This window comes from Schistocerca gregaria, chromosome 3, assembly GCF_023897955.1.
Source record: "Schistocerca gregaria isolate iqSchGreg1 chromosome 3, iqSchGreg1.2, whole genome shotgun sequence".
Classification (NCBI taxonomy): Eukaryota; Metazoa; Arthropoda; class Insecta; order Orthoptera; family Acrididae; genus Schistocerca; species Schistocerca gregaria.
The window spans coordinates 690,797,065-690,822,778 of record NC_064922.1 but is presented as its reverse complement, the minus strand read 5'-3'; the positions used below and the strand labels follow the sequence as shown (position 1 = coordinate 690,822,778).

The 25,714-nt window shown below is 44.9% G+C and overlaps 1 protein-coding gene across 14 annotated transcripts in view; it reads right to left on the bottom strand.

Moving 5' to 3' along the window:
* LOC126354429 (axotactin) overlaps positions 1-25,714 on the bottom strand; it is a 547,963-nt gene that overhangs the window by 429,211 nt on the left and 93,038 nt on the right. Inside the window, exon 1 of one of the 14 annotated variants that reach the window (XM_050004069.1) lies at positions 22,631-22,711. The exons of the other annotated variants lie outside the window; for them this stretch is intronic. The gene's annotated coding sequence lies outside the window, so the exon portion shown is untranslated. Of the gene's footprint in view, positions 1-22,630; positions 22,712-25,714 lie in introns of those variants that run through there. 14 annotated transcript variants of the gene reach the window in all.

The window sequence follows — 25,714 nt, the reverse complement described above, 5'->3', positions numbered from 1 at the left end:
TTTTCCATGTCTTTGTGTGATAAATCGAGAACAAAAAAAAAGTAAGTAAAACAACTCTACAGAATCACATGAAACATTTTCCGCATTCTGACTGAACGGGAAGCCTAACATGCATCGAAAACTTTTTATTATTTGAAGCATTTCTATGCTTCGTCTATGAACTTCATTTCAGGAAACTAATTTGAACAAGCACACATTTTTTTAGTGTATAGATATGAATCACAACTGTCGAGATGAAAAACTTCTACTGAGGTTGTCGCAGTATTAATATCGTATGGTTAACTGTGAAATGTGAACAAGGAACGACACCTGGCAGATGTTAACTAAATCATATACGTACCCCCAAACACAAAGTAGGGGAGAACAGATTCCCTTCCGAGCAGCTAGGTCTAAGATTTCTGTCGTTTCTCTAAATCGTTCAAGGAGAATGCCAAGGAGGTTTTTTGGGAAACAGCATGACCAACTGACTTTCTTCCCCATCCACTTCACATCTGATCTGATGTTGTGTAGCCGGCAGTGGTGGCCGACCGGTTCTAGGCGCGACCGCTACGGTAACAGGTTCGAATCCTGCCATGGGCATGGATGTGTGTGATGTCCTTAGGTTAGTTAGGTTTAAGTAGTTCTAAGTTCTAGGGGACTGATGACCTCAGATGTTAAGTCGCATAGTGCTCAGAGCCATTTAAACCATTTGAAGTTCTGTCTCGTCACTGGTAGGACATTACTTGCTAATCTTCCTTTCTTTACCTTCCAAAGCTGTTGGCCTCGAACGAAGCAAAACACACACACACACACACACACACACACACACACAACTTAATTTCAACACACTTTATTGTGCAAAAATTTCTTTCGCGTTTCACTAGAACGGACTCAAATACGAAGGAAGGCAGAAGAAGCAAAATCATAATATAACTGCGACATTGTTCTTGGTTTGTTGTTTTTGGCGTTCACACAGACAACTTTTGAAGATTTTTGGCGCTTCCAGTAGAAACCATGATGTTTTTGTTACGCGTATTTGCCCTGATGCGTGTGAAATTGTGCATGGGATGTGAGAACTCATCATCGTTTTGTTCGCAGTGGATGCCAATGAATTTAAGTGTTTTCCTCGGAGCACGAAACTAATATATATTTTACATCTGTCCTTATGCTGAAGTGGATCTTTGGCACGACTCCGTTCAGTAATGCCGCCACCGCGACGTACCCTGTAATCAAGCTGTTCCGGAAGCTGATGGCAATTTATTGTTGCCTGACAGTGGAATGACAAACAGAGCTGCACACCTGAGCAACGACGCTTCTGAGGACCACACCTGTCAGACAGGCGTCATAGGTCACGTGTTTAAAATGTTCCATTGTTATGACCCCACGTCGCAGCCGTAATCGCAATTTCGCCGTACCACCAGCGTCCGAGATTGCTGATATCCGGGCAGAAGGAAGCAGCTGATAAAATGCTGGGCACGATTACCGACTGCGCATCGCGATAGCGCAGTGAATGTGATAGCGAACGGCCACCTGCCACCAATAAAAACACTGGTGAGTACTGTCCTATTCTCTGGCGTGACGCAGCTTTCGTGTATCGTTTGCGTCGCCGGGAGAAACAATGGACAATACAAGGCGATGTTAAAATGTCATCTGTCGCGTGCTCGTAAAGTGTCGACTAAACCTCCAACAGCACGTCTCGTAAGGGACTGGGCCGTTGAGCGTCTTACGTTCAGGCGTGATGATGCCCACTGTACAGCAGTCACGTAGCAGAACTACGTTACCCCTAAATTCCTATCGATCGTGGTGATCTAAGTGGCAAAGCGAGTGCCTGGAAACCGAAAAGTGGTGTAATCGACTCCTAGTCGGACCACGAAATACAGCCGTGACAAATAAAAACACCTACATCCGTCCTTCTGATTTTATTTTATTTTGTCGCTACCAGTTTCAACGCTTCAGTGCGTGCTCTTCGGGCTGTTTTTGATGCGGTGCAAGTTGATATGATCCCCATGCATAATACATAAGTTGCCAGCATTACTGGATACGCAGATAATGTGTCATCACTCCAACCATCAACTGCCAACTGACTCGAACAGTAATGCTGACAACTGAGTGTTATGCATGGGAATCGTATCAACCTTTGACGCATCAAAAACAGCCTGAAGATGACGCGATAAAATAAAATTATAAGGACGGCTGTAGGGGTTTTTATTTGTCACGATAGTAAACGGCCGTCGTCCCAGAGACCTTCTGCTAAAAGGATGGACGTACAAAAACGAAATACAGCAGTCTGCCTTAAACCTAGGCTTCACTTATCAGCGATGTGAATATTCGCCAGGAACTATTCGTGGTTTGGATTTCACACTAAACTACAGGCCACATTTTCCGATGGGACTCAGGGGTAGGTCAGCAAGTCGCAGAAGAGGCGTCTTATTGAAAGATTTGCGCTAGGCCGTTGTGCTACATGGAATAATAATAATGATAATTATTATTATAATAATGCTTGATAGGTTACCGGGAATTACGTCGGATAATATTGTAGAAACCGCACAATATTTATTTGCCCAGAACGGGTACTCCGAGAAGCAGATCCGGAGCACATTTCGACCAGCACGCTCCAAACCTCAAGAACAGCCTGAAGAAGCAGAGAACACCATGGGGTTGGTTTTTATACCCTATGACGGTGGCGTGGGCAGAATTTTCAAGAAATACCGGATTAAATGTGTTTTCCGGCCTCCAGTACGAGTGCAATCAGTGCTGGGCTGTATTAAAGACAACCTCGGCTTGAGAAGACCAGGAATAAACAAAATCCCGTGCCAATGTGGGTAGTCTTATATTGGCCAGACGTGTCGTACGGTCAAATGCAGATGCGACGAACGTAAACGTCACACGAGGTTGCGTCAGCCAGAGAAATCTGCGGTTACTGAACACTGCCTTGACACGGGACACGGCATGAATTATGAAGAAACCAAGATCCTTTCGCATGCTTCCACATACTGGGACTCCATCATCAAAGAGGCGGTCGAAATACGTATAAGCAGTGACCTAATAAACAGAGATACGGGGGTTTCACCTGAGCAAAGCCTGGGAGCCAGTCTTGGTGACACTAAGGAATCGTCAGTCACAGATTAGCAACCGCACAGAATCAACTCAGATGGGAAGCCTTAGCGCAGATGCTTAAATCGCTCGCCAACACCTCGTGCGAGCGAACGGAGTCCGTCGCTCCCGGCCCCATTTTCCCGCGAGGGCTCTGGTATTCGACGCTGTCTAAGATTGAGCTTCGATGGCGTTATGCTCCCCTGGCGCCTGCGCTGTTCGAGAAAGCCAGCATATAAATTGGCGAGCTTCTCAGCGACACGACAGTAGCACCTGAAGATGGCGGGCTGTTGTCTCGCTGAAATATTGCGCGGTTTCTACAATATTATCCGGCGTAATTCCCGGGAACCTATCAAGCAGATGCACCGCCGGGAAAGCCTCAAACAGCACAATAATAATAATAACAAAAATTGTTATTGGCGGGGGAGGGGTGGGTTCTTGTCGTAATGCGGAAACCGAGCGATTCCTCTGATGCCCAGAAGAACATGATCATTGGCTCTCGTGACCAGGATGGAGGAATTCCCGAAACGGCTTAGTCTGTAAACTGTTCGCTTGGCGCTGCGGTTAAACCACACCGTGGCTGTCAAAATGGCGCTTTCCAAACCCGGCGCTGAGGCAACAGTGGTGCACCACTGGTCATAGATAACAGGAGTGAACGACGGTTGCGTAGATGTGTGTGGGAGAATACATGTGCAACCGTTGAGCATCTAATCGCCAAGACGAACCAAGGAGATGCGAACAGCGTCTCTTCAACGACCGTTTAGCGAACGTAGCTGCATATGGGTCTCCGTAGCGGGCGCCTGGCTCATGCACTGACTGGCGATGAAGGCTGGAATTTGCACGTCAATACCGTAACTTGACGTTCCCGGTCACAGCTGGCCTTTTCACACGAATCAAGTTCTAAGCTCCATCGGACAGGTGTGTGTACGGCGTGGAACATCTAAAACCAAGCAAGGATGGAGCGTTATGGCCTGGGGAATGTTTTACGGCATTCTCTGGGTGTTCTCGTCGTTCTAGTAAGCACAGTGGATCAACACAAGTATGCATTGATACTCGGGGACCATGTGACATCTACCAGCGGAACAATGCTCGTGTCACACAGTGTGCACTATATATACGTTGTTGGAAGGTCGCCGGCCGGAGTGGCAGAGCGGATCTAGGCGCTACAGTCCGTAACCATGCTACCGCTACGGTTTCAGGTTCGAATCCTGCCTCGGGAATGGATGTGTGTGATGTTCTTGGGTTAGTTAGGCTTAAGCAGTTCTAAGTTCTAGGGAACTGATGACCTCAGAAGTTAAGTCCCATAGTGCTCAGAGCCATTTGAACCATTTTTTGTTGGAAGAGCACCAAGAAGAGTTTCTCATATTTCCTGGCCGCCAAGGTCCCATACTCAAACCCAACAGAGAATGGGTGGGACAGCGTCGATCGGATTGTTCGCGTCATTGATCCTCAACTGAGAAATCTAGCGTAGCTACCCACAGTGCTGTAGTCGACATGGCTCTACAACCCTGTCGTACCTTCCAGAACCTCACGACTCTCTTCCTGCACGTCTCGCAGTGGTCCGCGTGTCAAGAGGTGGTTATTCGAGCTTTTGACAAGTGGCCAAATTACTGTGACTGTAGATGTGTATGTGTATGAATGTATGTTCCACATCTCGTCCATCATATGGCAAAAGAAGTGAGAGGCTACGTATATACACTACTGGCCATTAAAATTGCTACACCAATAAGAAATGCAAATGATAAACGGGTATTCATTGGCAAAATATATTACACTAGAACTGACATGTGATTACATTTTCACGCAATTTGGGTGCATAAATCCTGAGAAATCAGTACCCAGAACAACCACCTCTGGCCGTAATAACGGCCTTGATACGCCTGCGTATTGAGTCAAACACAGGTTGGAAGGCATGTACGGGTACAGCTGACCATGCAGTTTCAACACGATACCACAGTTCATCAAGAGTAGTGAGCCAGTTGCTCGGCCACCATTGACACAGACGTTTTAAATTGGTGAGAGATCTAGAGAATGTACTGGCCAGGGCAGCAGTCAAATATTTTCTTATCCAGAAAGGCCCGTACAGCACCTGCAACATGCGGTCGTGTGTTATCCTGCTGAAATGTAGGGTTTCGCAGGGATCGAATGAAGGGTATAGCCACGGGTCGTAACACATCTGAAATGTAACGTCCACCGTTCAAAGTGCCGTCAGTGTGAACAAGGGGTGACCGAGACGTGTAACCAATGGCACACCATACCATCACTCCGGGTGATATGCCAGTATGGCGATAACGAATACAAGCTTCCAATGTGCGTTCACCGCTATGTCGCCAAACTCGGATGCGACCATCATGATGTTGTAAACAGATCCTGGATTCATCCGAAAAAATGACATTTTGCCATTCGTGCACCCAGGTGCGTCGTTGAGTACACCATCGCAGGCGCTCCCGTCTGTGATGCAGCGTCATGGGTAACCGCAGCCATGGTCTCCGAGCTGATAGTCCATGCTGCTGCAAACGTCGTCGAACTGTTCGTGCAGATGGTTGTTGTCTTATAAACGTCCCCATCTGATGACTCAGGGATCGAGACGTGGCTGTACGACCCGTTACAGCCATTTGGATAAGATGCCTGTCATCTCGACTGCTAGTGATACGAGGCCGTTGGGATCCAGCACAGCGTTCCGTATTACCCTCCTGAACCCACCGATTCCATATTCTGCTAACAGTCATTGGATGTCAACCAACGCGAGCAGCACTGTCGCGATACGGTAAACCGCAATCGCGATAGGTTACAATCTGACATTTATTAAAGTCGGAAACGTGATGTTACGCATTTCTCCTCCTTACATGAGGCATCACAGCAACGTTTCACCAGGCAACGCCGGTCAATTGCTGTTTGTGTATGAGAAATCGGTTGGAAACTTTCCTCATGTGAGCACGTTGTAGGTGTCGCCACGGTCGCCAACCTTGTATGAATGCTCTGAAAAGCTAATCATTTGCATATCACAGCATCTTCTTCCTGTCGGTTAAATTTCGCGTCTGTAGCACGTCATCTTCGTGGTGTAGAAATTTTAATGGCCAGTAGTGTAGTATCGGAGTACGTCAGCAGATAATTCAAGTGAGGAAAAAGCTTATACACTCCTGGAAATGGAAAAAAGAACACATTGACACCGGTGTGTCAGACCCACCATACTTGCTCCGGACACTGCGAGAGGGCTGTACAAGCAATGATCACACGCACGGCACAGCGGACACACAACGAACCGCGGTGTTGGCCGTCGAATGGCGCTAGCTGCGCAGCATTTGTGCACCGCCGCCGTCAGTGTCAGTCGGTTTGCCGTGGCATACGGAGCTCCATCGCAGTCTTTAACACTGGTAGCATGCCGCGACAGCGTGGACGTCAACCGTATGTGCAATTGACGGACTTTGAGCGAGGGCGTATAGTGGGCATGCGGGAGGCCTGGTGGACGTACCGCCGAATTGCTCAATACGTGGGGCGTGAGGTCTCCACAGTACATCGATGTTGTCGCCAGTGGTCGGCGGAAGGTGCACGTGCCCGTCGACCTGGGACCGGACCGCAGCGACGCACGGATGCACGCCAAGACCGTAGGATCCCACGCAGTGCCGTAGGGGACCGCACCGCCACTTCCCAGCAAATTAGGGACACTGTTGCTCCTGGGGTATCGGTGAGGACCATTCGCAACCGTCTCCATGAAGCTGGGCTACGGTCCCGCACACCGTTAGGCCGTCTTCCGCTCACGCCCCAACATCGTGCAGCCCGCCTCCAGTGGTGTCGCGACGTGAATGGAGGGACGAATGGAGACGTGTCGTCTTCAGCGATGAGAGTCGCTTCTGCCTTGGTGCCAATGATGGTCGTATGCGTGTTTGGCGCCGTGCAGGAGAGCGCCACAATCAGGACTGCATACGACCGAGGCACACAGGGCCAACACCCGGCATCATGGTGTGGGGAGCGATCTCCTACACTGGCCGTACACCTCTGGTGATCGTCGAGGGGACACTGAATAGTGCACGGTACATCGAAACCGTCATCGAACCCATCGTTCTACCATTCCTAGACCGGCAAGGGAACTTGCTGTTCCAACAGGACAATGCACGTCCGTATGTATCCCGTGCCACCCAACATGCTCTAGAAGGTGTAAGTCAACTACCCTGGCCAGCACGATCTCCGGATCTGTCCCCCATTGAGAATGTTTGGGACTGGATGAAGCGTCGTCTCACGCGGTCTGCACGTCCAGCACGAACGCTGGTCCAACTGAGGCGCCAGGTGGAAATGGCATGGCAAGCCGTTCCACAGGACTACATCCAGCATCTCTACGATCGTCTCCATGGGAGAACAGCAGCCTGCACTGCTGCGAAAGGTGGATATACACTGTACTAGTGCCGACATTGTGCATGCTCTGTTGCCTGTGTCTATGTGCCTGTGGTTCTATCAGTGTGATCGTGTGATGTATCTGACCCCAGGAATGTGTCAATAAAGTTTCCCCTTCCTGGGACAATGAATTCACGGTGTTCTTATTTCAATTTCCAGGAGTGTAGTAAGGTATGCCGATTTGTGTACGAAAATTGTTATAGAGAAATTAAGTCGTAAAGAAAGAAGCGGTCGATCCGGTGAAGAGAAACGCTTTAATTGGTTTTGTAACTGACCATTTTCTTGTTAGGGTTGGCGTGCAAGGAACTATAGTTACAAAGATGACAACTGAATGCCTGTTGTTTGACGAGATATCTATTTCGTCCTTTAAGCTGGGATGCGACGTGGCTGTGCGTTGCCAAGTGTTGGGGCGTAGTTTCTGCAGATGGCCACAGGGGTGGAGGGGCGGCCGAGGCTCTGCAGGTGGCGGCTGTGGGACACGGGAGGCGCGCGGCCCGTTGCAGCGGACGGCGCGGCTGACTCATCTTCCTGCCGGGCTTTCTTCGGCCGCGGCTGTCAGGCCTTGATTGCCCGGCAGGACGGGGATCGCGCCGGCGCTCTCGCTGCCGCCGTTCCCATGCGCCCGCGGCCCGCGACGCGCCAGCCGCGCCCACTGTTTACTCCGGCACCTCCCACGATTAACTCGCAAGCCGCCTTTCAGCAGAGGCCAGCACCTGACACCCGCTGCGTGCACGCCACTCACACCTCCGTCTCTCAGAGCCGGTTAGAAAATTTTTGTACGGTGCTTTGAATTCGATTTTACGCCAAAGTAAAGATTAGCAGCTGGAGGACATTGTTATCAGCAGTACTGAAGAAAAGAAGGGCGTGCAATGTGAAACGATCAGCTCTATCCATCTATCTATCTATGTTCTTGGTATGTTCTTTTTGTATATATTTATAATAATTGAAGTCCTCTGTCGCAGTTGTGCCTGTTTGGGCTAATCGTAGGAACCACTAAAGGGATTTTAATAGGTTTTCACTAACAGACAGATGGATTTACGAGGAAAGTTTGTGCGTATGTTTTATAAATACGAGGATCACTCCAAAAGAAATGCACACTATTTTTCTAAAAATACAGTTTTCATTCTGCATGTGTGAAAGTTTTACTGTGTGTAGATACATCCTTCCCGCTTTTTTCCAAACTTAGTTCAACCTGAAACTTCCTGGCAGATTAAAACTGTGCGCCGCACCGAGACTCGAACTCGAGACCTTTGCCTTTCGCGGTCAAGTGCTCTACCATCTGAGCTACCCAAGCATGACTCTCACCCCGTTCTCACAGCTTTACTTCTGCCAATACCTCGTCTCCTACCTTCCAAAGTTCACAGAAGCTCTCCTGCGAACCTTGCAGAACTAGCACTCTGCTGCAGAGTGAAAATCTGATTCTGGAAACATCCCCCAGGCTGTGGCTAAGCCATGCCTCCGCAATATCCTTTCTTCGAGGAGTGTTAGTTCTGCAAGGCTCACAGGAGAGCTTCTGTAAAGTTTGGAAGGTAGGAGACGAGGTACAGGCAGAAGTAAAGCTGTGAGGACTGGGCGTAAGTTGTGCTTGGGTAGCTCAGTTGGTAGAGCACTTACCCGCTAAAGCCAAAGGTCTCGAGTCTCGGTCCGGCAAACAGTTTTAATCTGCCAGGAACTTTCATATCAGCGCACACGCCGCTGCTGAGTGAAAATCGCATTCTGGTTATTTCAACCTGTTCCCGTGAGTGTCGCCGTCACAGCATGTCTTCAAGATGGCTGCTACACTTGACGTTCGTCAGAAGCAACGTGCTGTCATTGAATTCCTTTGCTGTGGAAACGAGGCAGTGGTAAACATCCACAAGAGGTTGAAAAATGTGTATGGAGATGCTGCTATCGATCGCAGTACAGTTAGTCGGTGGGCAAGCAGGTTACGTGATGAAAGTGGGCACGGCAATATTGAGGACTGTCCTTGCAGCGGCAGGCCTCGTGCTGCACACACTCCAGACAATGTGCAGAGAGTTAATGAATTGGTGCCTGCTGACAGACGCATCACAGTGATGGAATTGTCACGGTACGTTGGAACAGGGGAAGGAAGTGTTTGCAGAATACTGAAAGTTGTTGGCGATAAAAAAGGTTTGTGCCAGGTGGTTTCCGAGTATGTTGACAGTGGCTCACAAAGAAACAAGAAAAACGGTATGCAGAGAACTTTTGAAACAGTATGTGAATGGTGGAGATGATTTTCTTGGTAGAATTGTGACAGGTGATGAAACATAGCTCAATCATTTTTTACCAGAGACGAAGAGGCAATCAATGGAGTGGCATCATGCAGGTTCACCCAAGAAAATAATTCAAAACCACATCTTCTGCTGGAAAAGTAATGGCTACAGTATTTTTCGATTCCGAAGGTCTCTTGCTCGTGGACATCATGCCAAGTGGAACAACATAAATTCTGATGCATATGTGACGACACTGAAGAAACTTCAAGCACGACTGAGTTGAGTTCGAGCACATCGGCAAAATCAGGATGTTTTGCTGTTGCAAGACAATACACGGCCACATGTCAGTCAAAAAACCATGGAAGCAAATACGACACTCGGATGGACGACACTGAAACACCCGCCTTACAGTCCTGACCTGGCTCCATGTGACTATCATCTCTTTGGGAGACTGAAAGACTCTCTTCGTGGAACAAGGTTTGAAGATGATCACTCCCTTGTGCACGCTGTCAAACTGTGGTTCCAGAATTTTACTGTGCGGGTATACAGGCGCGGGTTCCAAGATGGCGTAATGCAGTTGAGTTGGTTGGAAATTTAGGTGGAGAAATGAAAATATTGTTCCTAAAGTATGTATCTACACAGTGTAAAACTTTCAAACATGTAGAATAAAAGATGTATTTAAAAAAAATAGTGTGCATTTCTTTTGGAGTGACCCTCGTATTTCATTACAAATCCGCTAAACTATGTTGAATTACAGTTCCCCGCTGCCGTGAAATTGATGCAATGGTGAACGACCGAACTCTATGGAATCACGTTAACTCGCACAGCCGTACGCATATCTCCTGTACCTATAGAGTGCCTGTGTCACGATGTCCCGTGATAGAGGGTGCCCCGAAGAGTTGTAAAATAGCAGAGGGTACTTCATCCAAATGTTTCCAGTCATATGTCCTTCGTACCAATGTACGGGGGTGAATCCTACAGATGTTGTAGGGCGAATGGTGCAAGAATTGTTCAAATGGCTTTGAGCACTATGGGACTTAACTTCTGAGGTCATCAGTCCCGTAGAACTTAGAACTACTTAAACCTAACTAACCTAAGGACATCACACAACCTCCAGTCATCACGAGGCAGAGAAAATTCCTGACCCCACCGGGAATCGAACCCGGGAACCCGGGCGCGGGAAGCGAGAACGCTACCGTACGACCACGAGCTGCGGTAGCAGATGGTGCTTCGTACCACTGTTGCACGGCAGAGTGTGCTTTTTAGCTCATCTCTGACTGGCGCTGGAGACGGACTGCTCGCTTTAACTTACATGATAGTGAGAACATCTAATGTTGTTCTCTGAATCCATACATACTGTAGAAGTTGATGTTTGTGTGTATGAATCTATATTCCACATCTCGTCGTAAACGTGTGGATCGCTTTCAACCAAACTTGGTATACACATCACTTCTGGAAAGAACTACTGTTGGGGTGAGAACCACCGACATCTGAAAGGTGTGCGGCAGTGTGAAAGAAGTGTAGCTGAAGAAGCGCAGATAGCCAGACTACACACCTCCAGTGTTTGAGAATGAGAACAATTAGGATACTTTTCCTCGTTGACACCACCACAAAATGATGAAAGCAAAAAAGTTTATAGCTTATTTCATTTTAGTGTTCATGCAGTAAAACTGCCGTATTAGGCATGACTTTTTAAGTTATTACTTTTGTACCACCAACTCTATTTCAACACATTATGCAGACGGCATTGATAACTACTACTGAAAGGATTTCAAAAACATATCACTGTACGACATTTCGTTCATAAGATATGACTTCAAAACCACAGCGATGTCTGAAAAACTGCCCTATCATGCGTGATGTTTTAATTAATTACTTTTTGAGTATTATTTCTATTCGAAACATCTTTCGCAGACATTATGTACACATACTACTGGATGCACAACCCATATTTCTGGAGATGTAACGTAATGATTGATCTCACTGAAAACGAAACTGCAGAAGAAATTCGCTACAGATTTAGGTGAAATACCGGGTGATCAAAAAGTCAGTATAAATTTGAAAACTTAATAAACCACGGATTAATGTAGATAGAGAGGTAAAAATCGACACACATGCTTGGAATGACATGGAGTTTTATTAGAACCAAAGAAAGAAAAAGTATTTGCTAGACGCGTGAAAGATCTCTTGCGCGCGTCGTTTGGTGATGATCGCGTGCACAGCCGCCACTTTCGTCATGCTTGGCCTCCCAGATCCCCTGACCTCAGTCTGTGCGATTATTGGCTTTGGGGTTACTGAAGTCGCAAGTGTATCGTGATCGACCGACATCCCTAGGGAAGCTGAAAGACAACATCCGACGCCAATGCCTCACCATAACTCTGGACATGCTTTACACTGCTGTTCACAACATTGTTACTCGACTACAGCTATTGTTGAGGAATGATGGTGGACATATTGAGCATTTCCTGTAAAAAAGCATCATCTTTACTTTGTCTTACGTTGTTACGCTAATTATTGCTATTCTGATCAAATGAAGCTACATCTGTTGGACATTGTTTGAACGTTTGAAATTTTTTTGGTTCTAATGAAACCCATGTCATTCCAAGCACGTGTGCCAATTTGTACCTCTCTATCTACATTATTCCGTGGTTTATTCAGTTTTCAAATTTATACTGACGTTTTGATCACCCGGTATGTGTAAATATATGTATGAAATACGTTACATTTATGTGATATATGTGTGAAATCTGCGCACAGGACCCAATCAGAGGGTAAAAGGCTTGTCCTACACCCCTGGATCGGTCTCAATCAGGCTTATTACTTACTGTGGGGTAAGACACAGCAACCTCAACTACTGGGACGAGGGATAAGGTGGAGAGAGAAGGGGAGAGACGAGATGGACAACGAGGGAGAAAGAGAAGTTGGATATAGATAAGGGGAAGGAGCAGATGGACAGAAACAAGGAAACGGCTAAATGGACAGGAAGAGGACGAGATGGGCAGAGAGAGACGATAGAAGAAGATGGCCAGAGAAATAAAAGAGGAGCAGGAAAGAGACAGATGAATGAGGAGATAGACAAAGAGACGTGGGAGGAGGAGATGGACAGAGAGGGTGAGGAGCAGATGAAGAGACAGAACGGAAGGAGAAGATGGACAGAGAGTGGCAGGAGATGATGGACACACAGTTCGGGGTGGAGGAGGACGTGGAAAGAGAGAGAATGGAGGTGGAGATGGATAAAACGAAGATTTGAATAGATACATATCCGCCGGCCGGGGTGGCCGAGTGTTTAGGCGCTACAAAAAAATGGTTCAAATGGTTCTGAGCACTATGGGACTTAACGTCTGAGGTCATCAGTCCCCTAGAACTTAGAACTACTTAAACCTAACTAACCTAAGGACATCACACACAGCCATGCCCGAGGCAGGAATCGAACCTGCGACCGTAGCAATCGCGCGGTTCCGGACTGCAGCGCCTAGAACCGCGTGGCCACCGCGGTCGGCCTAGGCGCTACAGTCTGGACCCACGCGACCGCTACGGTCACAGGTTCGAAATCTACCTCGGGCATGGATGTGTGTGATGTCTTTAAGTTAGTTAGGTTTAAGTAGTTCTAAGTTCTAGGGGACTGATGGCCTCAGAAGTTAAGTCCCATAGTACTAAGAGCCATTTGAACCCAATACATTTCCGAATAATGCTAGGTGTTCAGATAGTTTTAATCACGGCTCTATGCAGTGTCGCGTAAACATAGATACTGCTACGCTGGAAAGCCATCTGGCCGTAGATATTTACTGCTAACCAATCTAAGCTGTGCCAGGTCGGAAGTAGATAACAATAAGAAGACTGTGTAAGGACGTGCATGGTAGTGATGAACATAGCGTAATGTACATCACCACCGTACGCAGTCTTCTGAATGTTTTCAGGCCTTTACAAAGCTGGCACACTGTGCCGTCGGTCACGGGGAGACGCGAACGCTGAATCGTCCTCCGCCCCTGAGTGAAGGCCGAGGACGGCGGGCAGCAGCTGTTGGTCGCGTGCTGTCTGGCTGTGTCAGTGACATTCCGGCGGCCTACCCGTCAGGCGCCAACGCGGGAAAGGCGGCGCGCAGCCAGGTCACGCGCGCTCCAGAGCAAGGACGGCGGCGCGGGTAGCTGAAGACAGCTGAGCGCCGGCCCAGCTGCATCCGCTGCTCTGGAGCCCGTTTTCGGGCCTCGGCGGACATGGGTAGTTGCTTTGCACAGCTCCTAGTCAATCAGTCACATCGAACCAATCATTCACGTCGAACCGACAGCCTTACTTGACTTATAGCCACTTGCTAACGAGAAAAAAATAATTAATCGAATTTTCGGTTTTCATCTTAAAACGATGCTTAAACTTTTTTTTGAACAAAATCGTAGTTAAAAGGACTGAACTGGATATGTGGAAGTTATTTAAAAACCAACTTAAAGATCTCGCGGTGTGCTGTCACGCCCAACCGCTACGGTCGCAGATTCGAATCCTGCCTCGAGCATGAATGTGTGTGTTGTCCTTAGGTTAGTTAGTTTTAAGTAGTTCTAAGTTCTAGGGGACTGATGACCACAGATGTTAAGTCGCATAGTGCTCAGAGCCATTTGAACCATTTGTCACGCCCATGTCCTCCTCTGCTCTGACACGTCAGATGTTCTCGTTATGCTTCCATTCGAGAAAGATATACTATACAACCTTTTGTCGAGCTTTCAGCTACGTTAGAAGACTCACTTTGCGCTGGTCTTATGTTTTCCCTTGTATCTCCTTGGTTTTCGAGCATTGTTTAACCTACAAACATGTCTCTTTTTTGTGTATTTGCTATTTTATCATTATCGAAAGTTATGCCCCCAAAAGATGTTTTGGCACCGAGGTTCTAGAGTTGCTAGAATATATTCTGGCTTCAGTGTGAGGCAATCATTAGTGGCAGTCGATTTTGTGAGAGTGACCAAAGCTGAAAAGTGGGTCCTTGAAACAGCTAAAGGAACCAGAACAAGGAGAAACAAGGAAAGGAAGGGAGGAGATGACAAACATGTAAATCGAGATGATTTAGCTGGAATGTATAAGGAACAGCAGAGGTCTTCCATACATGAAATATAACTCTGAATTGAAATTTCTGAGAATTAAATTTTCTGACATATTTATATTATACACAAAAAAATTTATATGAACTAGAAGACTGAATCTTTTTTTGAATTTTTCAGGATACTATCTGGAGTGAAGTAGACTACAGACACCAAAGGACTACCAACAGGAAGAAAAATGCATACTGATATTTTTTTTGTAGTGTCATTTTGTTCGTTTTCGTTCGCTGCATCTGCTCGGGGCGGACGTCGCAAGACACCCGTTTCAGTTCGTCGTTGATCCATTAACTCAGTTTTTTTTTTTGTTACAGAGGGCAGCTAACCCTCTGACTGAACACGCTGAGTTGCCGTGCCGGCGGTTTGCATCATTTAATCTGAACCTTTCAAAAATTTAAAGTTGAGAATCAATCACTGTTAAAATATCCAATGATTAGTTATAGAAAAGTAACCTTAATTTTGATCAGATGTAAATATTTCTGAGATAGAAGTTTGTAACTGAAGCGACATGTTTGTAGCCTGCTTTTTAAATGTACCAGTTGTTACTGTGCACGTTAAGTTTCAAGCCGTTAAATTTCAAACTTCTAAGTAAGACAGTGAGTGCATAGATTCCAAATATTAATGGGCAAATAGAACATGTAATTTACTGATTTTCACAAAAAAGATAGCATGAGGACTAACGTGATTAATTGTGCATGAAATATTCATCAAGAAGCACTGTTACTGTCCTACAGTTTTCATCCTACTTCAATTTCATGTTTTTTTTTTTTAGTTAGAACTACGTAAACTTTATGAAAATAGCATTTTTCCAGGTGTTGACAGGCTAAGTTACGTTAAGGGCCATCTAAGTAAAATATTTAATCAGTGGCTCAATTACATGAAATTCGTGACAAGACTACAAGACAAATGAAGCATGTCGAGAGCACGCTGTCAACCTCACGTAAAATAAACAAGAATCTTAACGTTATACTTTAATAAAGCAAATATCGATAAATTTTTTTGGGTGGTTCTTGTAATTTTTACCTGAAGATGTTGCCTGCTCTCGAAACACGTGTGACACTTGAGATTTTATCGAAAGGATTATGCTGTTCGGCCAAAATTTTAACATTTTTCTAATACTCGTATTTGAGAACCTAACCTCGCCTCCAACTGAAACGGAAATTTTTAAAGAACTTGACTTTACAAGTGGCGTCTAAAGGACTGACGAATCGACTGTTATCCAAATAGAGACACGAATAAAACTGCCTACATGCTGTGACGATATCATCTTGCCGTGTAGCTACTAAAAGGCTTTAGAGAAGCTAGGCATATGATCGGCAGTGTGACGCACAATATCTGATGCAATTGTTACTGCAATACAAGACCATTAAAAGGTATTACGCATATCAAATGCAAGACTGTTCATCATTACAGCTGTGTAAATGACAGTCCGAGCCAAAAAGTATGGTTTTGTCGATTTGTAGCGATACTGAATTAGGCAAAAAAATTAACAGCGCAGAATTTGGAAGTGAAGTAGTTTTCGAATTATTATGAGTCTAAACAGGATTTGCTCACGGAAATGCTTAAATTATGCGGTTTTAAAACACAAACGCTAGTCACAACAGAAAAAGAAAACCCACAGGGAAACATGCATAAAACACGAACGAAGTGCAGTTACGAACGTGGTAAGTCCACATCAGCCCTTGAAAACTGTAAAAAATGCAAGACGCCAGTAAACAAAGACTTCTTGTAGGAAAGACGACACTACGAATCACTAGCGGTGTGCAAAAAGTAACCTACCTTTGAAAGAAAATAGGCAATTCTTACTAGACTGCAAGAATTCACAGTGCCACCAGACAAACGTGAGAAGAATTATGATAATTGAAAATACTGTTTGCAATTACGGATATTGATCTCTAGTGGAAGATCTGAATGACGAAAACATATTTATAAACACAGAAATACATCAGCTAAAGAAGAAAAAGAATAAAAAAATAATGTGCGCAAGGTTGTATGTGTTTGCATGTTCCATACCGTTGAAAAATTGGATGGCTCTTTTAAAAATAAAAACTTCATAGCCCTATGCATAAGTAAAAATTCAATAAGATACTCTCTCCCCTATTTTGCGACAACACAAATCGAGCGGCCCTTCATTGAACTTTTTCGGTGTCCTCCGTCACATCTAAGGACCCTATGCCGTGCGGCAATAATCAAGATGAAGAAGAAGTACAATCGCAATGTAGGCAGTCTCATTAGTAGATTTGTAGCATCTTCTAAGTCTTCTGCCAAAAGAACGCTGGCTATCATTCAACTTACCCACAAAAATTTCTGTGTGACCGTTCCAGTTTTAATTATTAGTAACTGCAATTATTAGGCACCTAGTCAAATCAACAATATATAAATTTGTGTAATTTATCGTTCGAACGAAATTTAATTTTTTTCCAGAGCACATGCGATGAATCTCACACTTTTTATTGACCAGGATCAACTGCCACTTTTCACACCACGATGTTATGTCCAAACTATTTTGTAATTGGTTTTGATCTTGTCATGACTTTACTAGGCGGTATACGACAGTATCATCTGCCAACAATCTAAGACGGTTGGTCAGATTATCTTCCACAGCAATCAAGTCAATAACACAATAATATATATCGGATAAATAATTTCGTACGAATATATATTCACAAAAAATGTTTCATATTTAAACATTCACATTATACATACTGGAAGGAATGTTGAAACATTTTGTTTAAATTTCTGCAAATTCAGTTTTGTTTCAAACGCGTACAAGTGATTATTATCGACCAAGTTTTAAACTCTTTCATTTCATATTATATCTCTGTTCTTCTTCGTTGTGGATGGTGAATGTGATGTGAAATGGACAGTCTTGGCGGAAAAGCTATTGTAAATGCAGCTAATGTGTCTTTTTAGTACTGCTGACTGTAGAAATATTTTGTGTTAAAGATCAGTGTGTGTAAATATTAGTAAGTATAGTTGTTTCATAGTCCAAACGCTGTATTTCATTAAATAATGACTGGAAGCTACCTGAAACAGTCTTTTCACAATTTAATGTCTCTTCGTATCAGAAATAGGATCCGAGACCAGCACCATATCCCACGGATGACCAAGAGGCCACCAACGAAATAATAAGGTAAATAATATTTTAGAACTCTAGATACGATTGGGAGGTTAGATATAACTTACTTAAAATAAATGGTCAACGTCCGTTTCGAAGATAGATAATTGAACATTAAGCGTTAAAGAAAACACCTCAGTCTCCTAAATTCCTTGTACAGGCTGAACATTAATAAAACTGACAAACTGGAGGGCTAGCACTTGGATGGATGACTGTCAGCGCCCGCCGAGCGCTGTTGGCAAACGTTTTGCACGCAACCCATGTGAGGGCAACTGAGAAGCTACTTGATTGAGAAGTAGCGTCTCCGGTCACGAAAACTGACAGCGGACGGGAGAGCAGAGTGCTGACCACATGTCCCTCCGTATCAGCGACGGCTATCGTCTGAAGGATGACACGGCAGTCGGCCGGTATCGTTAGGTCTTCCGAGGTCTTTTCTGATGAAGACAGTCTGTATTCCTGTTGTTAAGTATAGCAAATAATTTAGAATGTTTGAGCGTACTAGTTACTGAATAATTCTTATCGGCTAGTCTACTTTATTTATTTGAAGGAGTTACTGTAAATAATTTTAGGTTTACAGATGGCACCGACATGCTGTAGCGTTTATATTTTTAGCTATTTATTTATTTCCATTTTTGCCGCAAGCGTACGAGAGTCATAGCGTTTGAGGTGCAGTGCGCCACATCTGGCAACATTGCCCGCTGGCCGCCTGCACTTTCAGTACTGACAATCAACTCACGGACTATGGTTAAGGAATTTCTTCGATGGAGAGATAGTATATGACTGGCAAAAATGGATCTTTCGGGACAGTCTACTCTGAAAGGAACCTAACTGGTACACTTGTCGAAAATAATATAACGTAACACTTTGCAGTTGCCGAGCGGTTCTAGGCGCTACAGTCTGGAACCGAGCGACCGCTACGGTCGCAGGTTCGAATCCTGCCTCGGGAATGGATGTGTGTGACGTCCTTAGGTTAGTTAGGTTTAAGTAGTTCTAAGTTCCAGGGGACTGATGACCTCAGAAGTTAAGTCCCATAGTACTCAGAGTCATTTGAACCATTTGAGCACTTTGTAGCGGATCTAAGACGTCTCTTCTGAGAGCATTGTCCTCGGCAATCGTAGCAGCGAGGTGGGAGCGTAGGCCGGCGCAGCAGAGGTGCGCTCTCCGCGGTCACCGGCGGCGCCTTCCGGCCGCAGACGCAGCGTCGCGAGATTGGACCATTAGTCGTCATCAAGAGCGCCGTGGAGTCCCAGCCGGCTGGCCACGTCACTGCCCGCCACGCGTGACGCAGCCAGCCGCCAACACGTGGACATCTCGCTGCTGCTGCGTGTCTGCTCCTGCTCTCTGTACGAACACTACGAGCGACCAAAGCAGCCTCCCCAGTGTGCCACCAGCTAGGTGTCTGGCGTATCATTGCTCGTTTTATTATACTTATTTTTTCGTGTCCGAGTATCAATATTTTTTTCATCTCAAAATTGGGCTACATCCAATAGTTCCGTGCTTTCCTTGATTAATTTATCGAGAGTATATTTACTGGCCAGTTACGATATCTCAGGAGATATTCTATATCCTGTTATTCGCCACAATCACAGATATCGTCGTATACATCTATAAAGCTGTCGGCAGATGGATCTGCATTCGAACGTCAGTGTTGAGAGTACCGAATTCACGTGCTACTGAACGCTCAAAAACGGTGCGACTCGCGCATACGATACGTGTGCCTCAACACTGATACGCGATCGTAGTGGGCACCAGCTGCTGTTGTCGGCTGTATCTGGCTTACACATCACACTGTTTACGAAATGGACGAGGGTAAAATTGCTACGTTAGCTCTATTAAAACGCGCTTTTCCTCCCTTGCCCAATTCTAATCATGTTGTGTCTGCAGTATACATAAATAGAAGTTTCAATATTCTTTAACATGTTATAAGGCAAAAAGGGTAGTACCGTATCCAGACAATAAAAATATCGACTTATATACACTGAAGCGCCAAAGAAACCGGTATAGGCATGCGTATTCAAATACAGATACAGGGTGTTTCAAAAATGACCGGTATATTTGAAACGGCAATAAAAACTAAATGAGCAGCGATAGAAATACACCGTTTGTTGCAATATGCTTGGGACAACAGTACATTTTCAGGCGGACAAACTTTCGAAATTACAGTAGTTACAATTTTCAACAACAGATGGCGCTGCAAGTGATGTGAAAGATATAGAAGACAACGCAGTCTGTGGGTGCGCCATTCTGTACGTCGTCTTTCTGCTGTAAGCGTGTGCTGTTCACAACGTGCAAGTGTGCTGTGGACAACATGGTTTATTCCTTAGAACAGAGGATTTTTCTGGTGTTGGAATTCCACCGCCTAGAACACAGTGTTGTTGCAACAAGACGAAGTTTTCAACGGAGGTTTAATGTAACCAAAGGACCGAAAAGCGATACAATAAACGATCTGTTTGAAAAATTTCAACGGACTGGGAACGTGACGGATGAACGTGCTGGAAAGGTAGGGCGACCGCGTACGGCAACCACAGAGGGTAACGCGCAGCTAGTGCAGCAGGTGATCCAACAGCGGCCTCGCATTTCCGTTCGCCGTGTTGCAGCTGCCGTCCAAATGACGCCAACGTCCACGTATCGTCTCGTGCGCCAGAGTTTACACCTCTATCCCTACTAAATTCAAACGCTGCAACCCCTCAGCGCCGCTACCATTGCCGCACGAGAGACATTCGCTAACGACATAGTGCACAGGATTGATGACGGCGATATGCATGTGGGCAGCATTTGGTTTACTGACGAAGGTCATTTTTACCTGGACGGCTTCGTCAATAAACAGAAATGGCGTATATGGGGAACCAAAAAGCCCTATGTTGCAGTCACATCGTCCCTGCATCCTCAAAAAGTACTGGTCAGGGCCGCCATTTCTTCCAAAGGAATCACTGGCCCATTTTTCAGATCCGAAACGATTACTGCATCACGCTATCTGGACATTCTTCGTGAATTTGTGGCGGTACAAACTGCCTTAGACGACACTGCGAACACCTCGTGGTTTATGCAAGATGGTGCCCGGCCACATCGCACGGCCGACGTCTTTAATTTCCTGAATGAATGTTTCGATGATCGTGTGATTGCTTTGGGCTATCCGAAACATACAGGAGGTGGCGTGGATTGGCCTCCCTATTCGCCAGACATGAACCCCTGTGACTTCTTTCTGTGGGGACACTTGAAAGACCAGGTGTACCGCCAGAATCCAGAAGCAATTGAACAGCTGAAGCAGTACATCTCATCTGCATGTGAAGCCATTCCGCCAGACACGTTGTCAAAGGTTTCGGGTAATTTCATTCAAAGACTACACTATATTATTGCTACGCATGGTGGATATGTGAAAAATATCGTACTATAGAGTTTCCCAGACCGCAGCGCCATCTGTTGTTGACAATTGTAACTACTGTAATTTCGAAAGTTTGTCTGCCTGAAAATGTACTGTTGTCCCAAGCATATTGCAACAAACGGTGTATTTCTATTGCTTCTCGTTTAATTTGTATTGCCGTTTCTAATATACCGGTCATTTTTGAAACACCCTGTATGTAAACAGGCAGAAGACGGCAGCTGCGGTCGACAACGCCTATATAACACAATAAGTGTCTGACACATTTGTTAGCTACGTTACTGCTGCTACGATGGCAGGTTCTTAAGATTTAAGTGAGTTTGAACGTTATAGTCGGCGCACGAGCTATAGGACACACTATATCCGAGGAAGCGATGAAGTGGGCATTTTCCTTCACGAGTGTACTATGAACATCACTAATCCGATAAAACATCAAAACTCCGACGTAGCTGCTGCCGGAAAAAGATCCTTCAAGAGCGGGAACAAGGGCGACTGAAGAGAATCGTTCAGCGTGACAGAAGTGTACGCGGCTCCTCCCGCCGGAGGTTCGAGTCCTCCCTCGGGCATGGGTGTGTGTGTTGTCCTTAGCATAAGTAGTGTGTGAGTCTAGGGCCCGAAGGACCGATGACCTAAGCAGTTTGGTCCCTTAGGAATTTGAACAGAAGTGCAACCCTTACGCAAATTGCTGCAGATTTCAATACCGGGCCATCAACAAGTATCAGCGTGCTAACCATTCTACGAAACGTCATCGATATGGGCATTCGGAACCGAAGGCCAACTCATGTACCCTTGATGAGCTGCACGGCACAAAGCTTTACGCCTCGCTTTGGCTCGACAACGGCGACATTGGACTGCTGCTGACTGAAAACATGTTATGTCGAGACATAATTTCGTTATGGAAATTATTAAAAGAATCTCGCATTGAAGTACGCGCTGTACTTCGAAATTGGCGTAAAGATGGTGTAAAGAAGCCGAACAACGAGTGCTGACATCATACCAGAGCTGGCATGACGTCTGCACTTACTGTTTGGCTTCCTTATACCACTTTCGTACAGGCACATTGAACCACATGACAACAGCTATAGGTTGCGTGAATCTTATTGTTGAGACTCGCAAATAATACGTTAGTTATAACATTCTGAAGAAGGCAGTACATGCCTGAAACCGGTTAAGAAATAAAATTTCTTTTAAGCAACAGGTTGCTGATTATTTCGATATTCCGGTTTTTTGGAGAACCTACATGTGCTGCACGGATAAAATACTAAAACCGCACCGTGAACATGTCCCAAATTGTCACAAGCGGTGATTACCGAGGGATATTTTTCGACCGCTGTTCGCGACTGCCCTACATTGTAACTGAGACGGAACCAGTGCCTTTTACCTGGAGAGAGGTGTGGAGACCCGGCTTGCTGGCTGACCGCTGCGCACCCGCTGCACGTCGGACGGTAGTCAGAGCACGACTGACGCAGGTGTCTGGCGGAGCCGCGCGCGTGCAGGCACCGTGCGGCCGGCCGCACCGCCTCCCACGCAAGGAGCGCCGATGCTGCGGGGGCGGGCGGAAGCACGGCCGCTGCCACTTCCGGGGGCAGCGGACCACTGCGCAACCTGCCGCCTGTTGGCGCACGGGCAATTGCCGGAGGCACCTGTGATACTCCCCTCTCCCTCTGTTTCTTCGACACAAACGAGCTGTGTGTTGAAAAAAGCAACTTGAACTTCGTAATTTCGCGTGTTGTTTCAGTCCGATCGGCGTTGTTGTGCTAGTAAATCTTTCTGAGACGTATCTGTACAGTATTTGCCTTATCGGATACCTAGCTTCTTGTCACTTGAAACAAATATGTACCACTGAGTTGTCTGATCAAGAGAGAAATGATACATCTTTGTTTGGTGATTCATTCTGATTATGGGAGTTTTCTGGATCCTTACATTGTCTCACGACTGTTATTTCAAATTGCGTGTATCCGTCTATGTTTTAAAAATCCATTTCCTTCATTTCTATGTCACGTTTGAAAAGTTAATTGAGGTATTAAAAGAAAAAGGGTGTAAGTGACAAAATCACGATTTTGAGGAAATGAGCTTCAAAGTCTCTAACAAATTTAAAATTCTGTGTTCATTTGTTATATTTCCTACAGTAACCACCATGTACAGTGGTTATTAATGATGCTATACATAGAATATCAGCGAATAAAATTCAGAATATTGTGCTTGTACTGTTTTTACTAATAATCTAATTAGCACGTACACTACTCCGCCTCCAAGGATGTCACTTAATTCATATGACTCAATAGTACTATGTTGGAATGACCTACAATATTTTATCCCATTTTCATGTGTTATATTAATCCATACACGTCACTTTTGTTGATTATATAATGGAGTGGATAAGGAAAATGAATAGACAATGTTACACGCAGAAACATAAATTTCGAAGCAAGCTCTTAACACTCATACTTACGAAAATTCATATGTGTTTTTGCTAAGGGAAATGACTATTCCATGTTCTACATAGCATCATTAGAAAGCACAACGTCATTAGCAGTTTATGTGCTTGGCCTTCCCCTTCAATGAACACCTGTACGTGCACTTGCTTCTCTTCGCATATTTGCACTTCTTGTTAAGTAGTTCTGCAAATAACCGCTAAGAAGCAGTTCAGATAGCCCGACAAACCTGTATCAGTTTGGCACCAAATCGATTGGTTCTTCGACTGCAGTATGGTGCACAGTTCTACAAAAATTCTGTTTTGTCACTTACACCCCTTTGCTCCTAATCGCTTCAATTATATTACGAAATTAGATTCGTTTCGTTCGTCAGTAACCGGAAGATAATTACATCTTTAACATTAGCCAAATCATTAAATTTCATTGCCAAAAGTATTCTTGGTAACTTATAATTATTTTTTCTCCACAAAATAGTTTGTGTTCTGATTATTGCTTTCTTTACAATTGTCGATTCAGACTTACTGTAATATTACCTCACAAACTCTTCGCATCCACGAGATGAGGTGTGATCGTTCAGTGTATTATAACGCTGTTTGGAGAGTCTCTAAGAACCATTGGAGAAGACCAGACATAGGAATCCACGTCTGTAGCTTTCTTACAGGTTAAATAATGTGAAATTTTGTATTGTGAAATATGTATGGTAAAATGACTGCGTCAAGTAAGTTAATGTTTGTATTACATTAGTGAGAGCAGGAAATATAAAACCAACAAATCCGAAAAAACAGTATTTAGGTGTTAATCAGATTCATTTATTACATAAAAGAAGAGAACCGTGTTTTTGCTCAAGTTGGATTCAAGAACATATTGCGATCATTCGACGTTATCAAGTTAATATTCTTTTCGTAAACGTGTCAAGATCAGCGCCTCTGAAGGAGTTGTACTCCGAATTTTACGGAGACAAAGAACCGAGCCAATAATTTCTAAGCGAAATGAAGAAGATTACATTTATTTCCCGCTAATTACTGCTACGGTCAACCTAGGATCAACCTATCTACAATTCCGTTTTCCTACATAAAATGTATACATTTCTGTATTAGTTGACGCTGACAGAAATGTTGAAACTTATTTCTCTTCATATACATTACTGGCCATTAAAATTGCTACACCACGAAGATTACGGGCTGCAGACGTGAAATTTAACCGACAGGAAGAAGATGCTGTGGTATGCAAATGATTAGCTTTTCAGAGACGTATTTACTGTCAGCTTCGAGTCGGTCCATGAGGTGAATTGGGACCGTCACATTGCTCACACACCTTCTATGCAGTCGTTCGTAATAGTATGTTCAATCATTTTTATTTCAACAATTTTCACACATTCGTCGCCTAAAGTCAGCAAGAACGCCACGCAAGTGCTATTCTATACAATAGTTGTTTTGCTTCCGTGCGGAGAGGTTACTGGTACGAAATGTAACGAAGCAGCGTCTGCTCAGTAAAGGTGTAAACAATTCGGGAACTGTGTAAGCGAAGAATCGTTTACATTCAACACGCATCAGCTTTGACTTTTTGTCTTCTATCATACGATTCTGTCATACAGCTGCCCCTGAATATCGAAATAGCTACAGCTTGATAATGCTCATGAGAAAGCGAAACATAGTTTGGCTGTGAACGTGAGTCCGATTTATATATTAGAATATCGTGTGCACAGTGCAGTCTTCTGAAATAACAAGTTTCCATAAAAGAGTTGATATTACCAGAACAGTGTTACCTTAATTGACTTAGTAGCATCCATTTTCTCCGTGTCGAAGCTTTGTATTATTTTGGAACATTCCAGCATTTCTACGAACGGCTGAGCCACGGTGCAAGGTACAGCCCACACTGAATATTCCGATAAGTCGTTTAGGCCGCAATCGTTGAACGAATTTATCTGCCACCAATCTTTTTTTTTTTGTTCTAACGAAATAATTTAATCCTTACAGGCAGATCGCTTACATACTGCTTTTGTGCTTTACGAGAGCGAATGCTTTGTATTG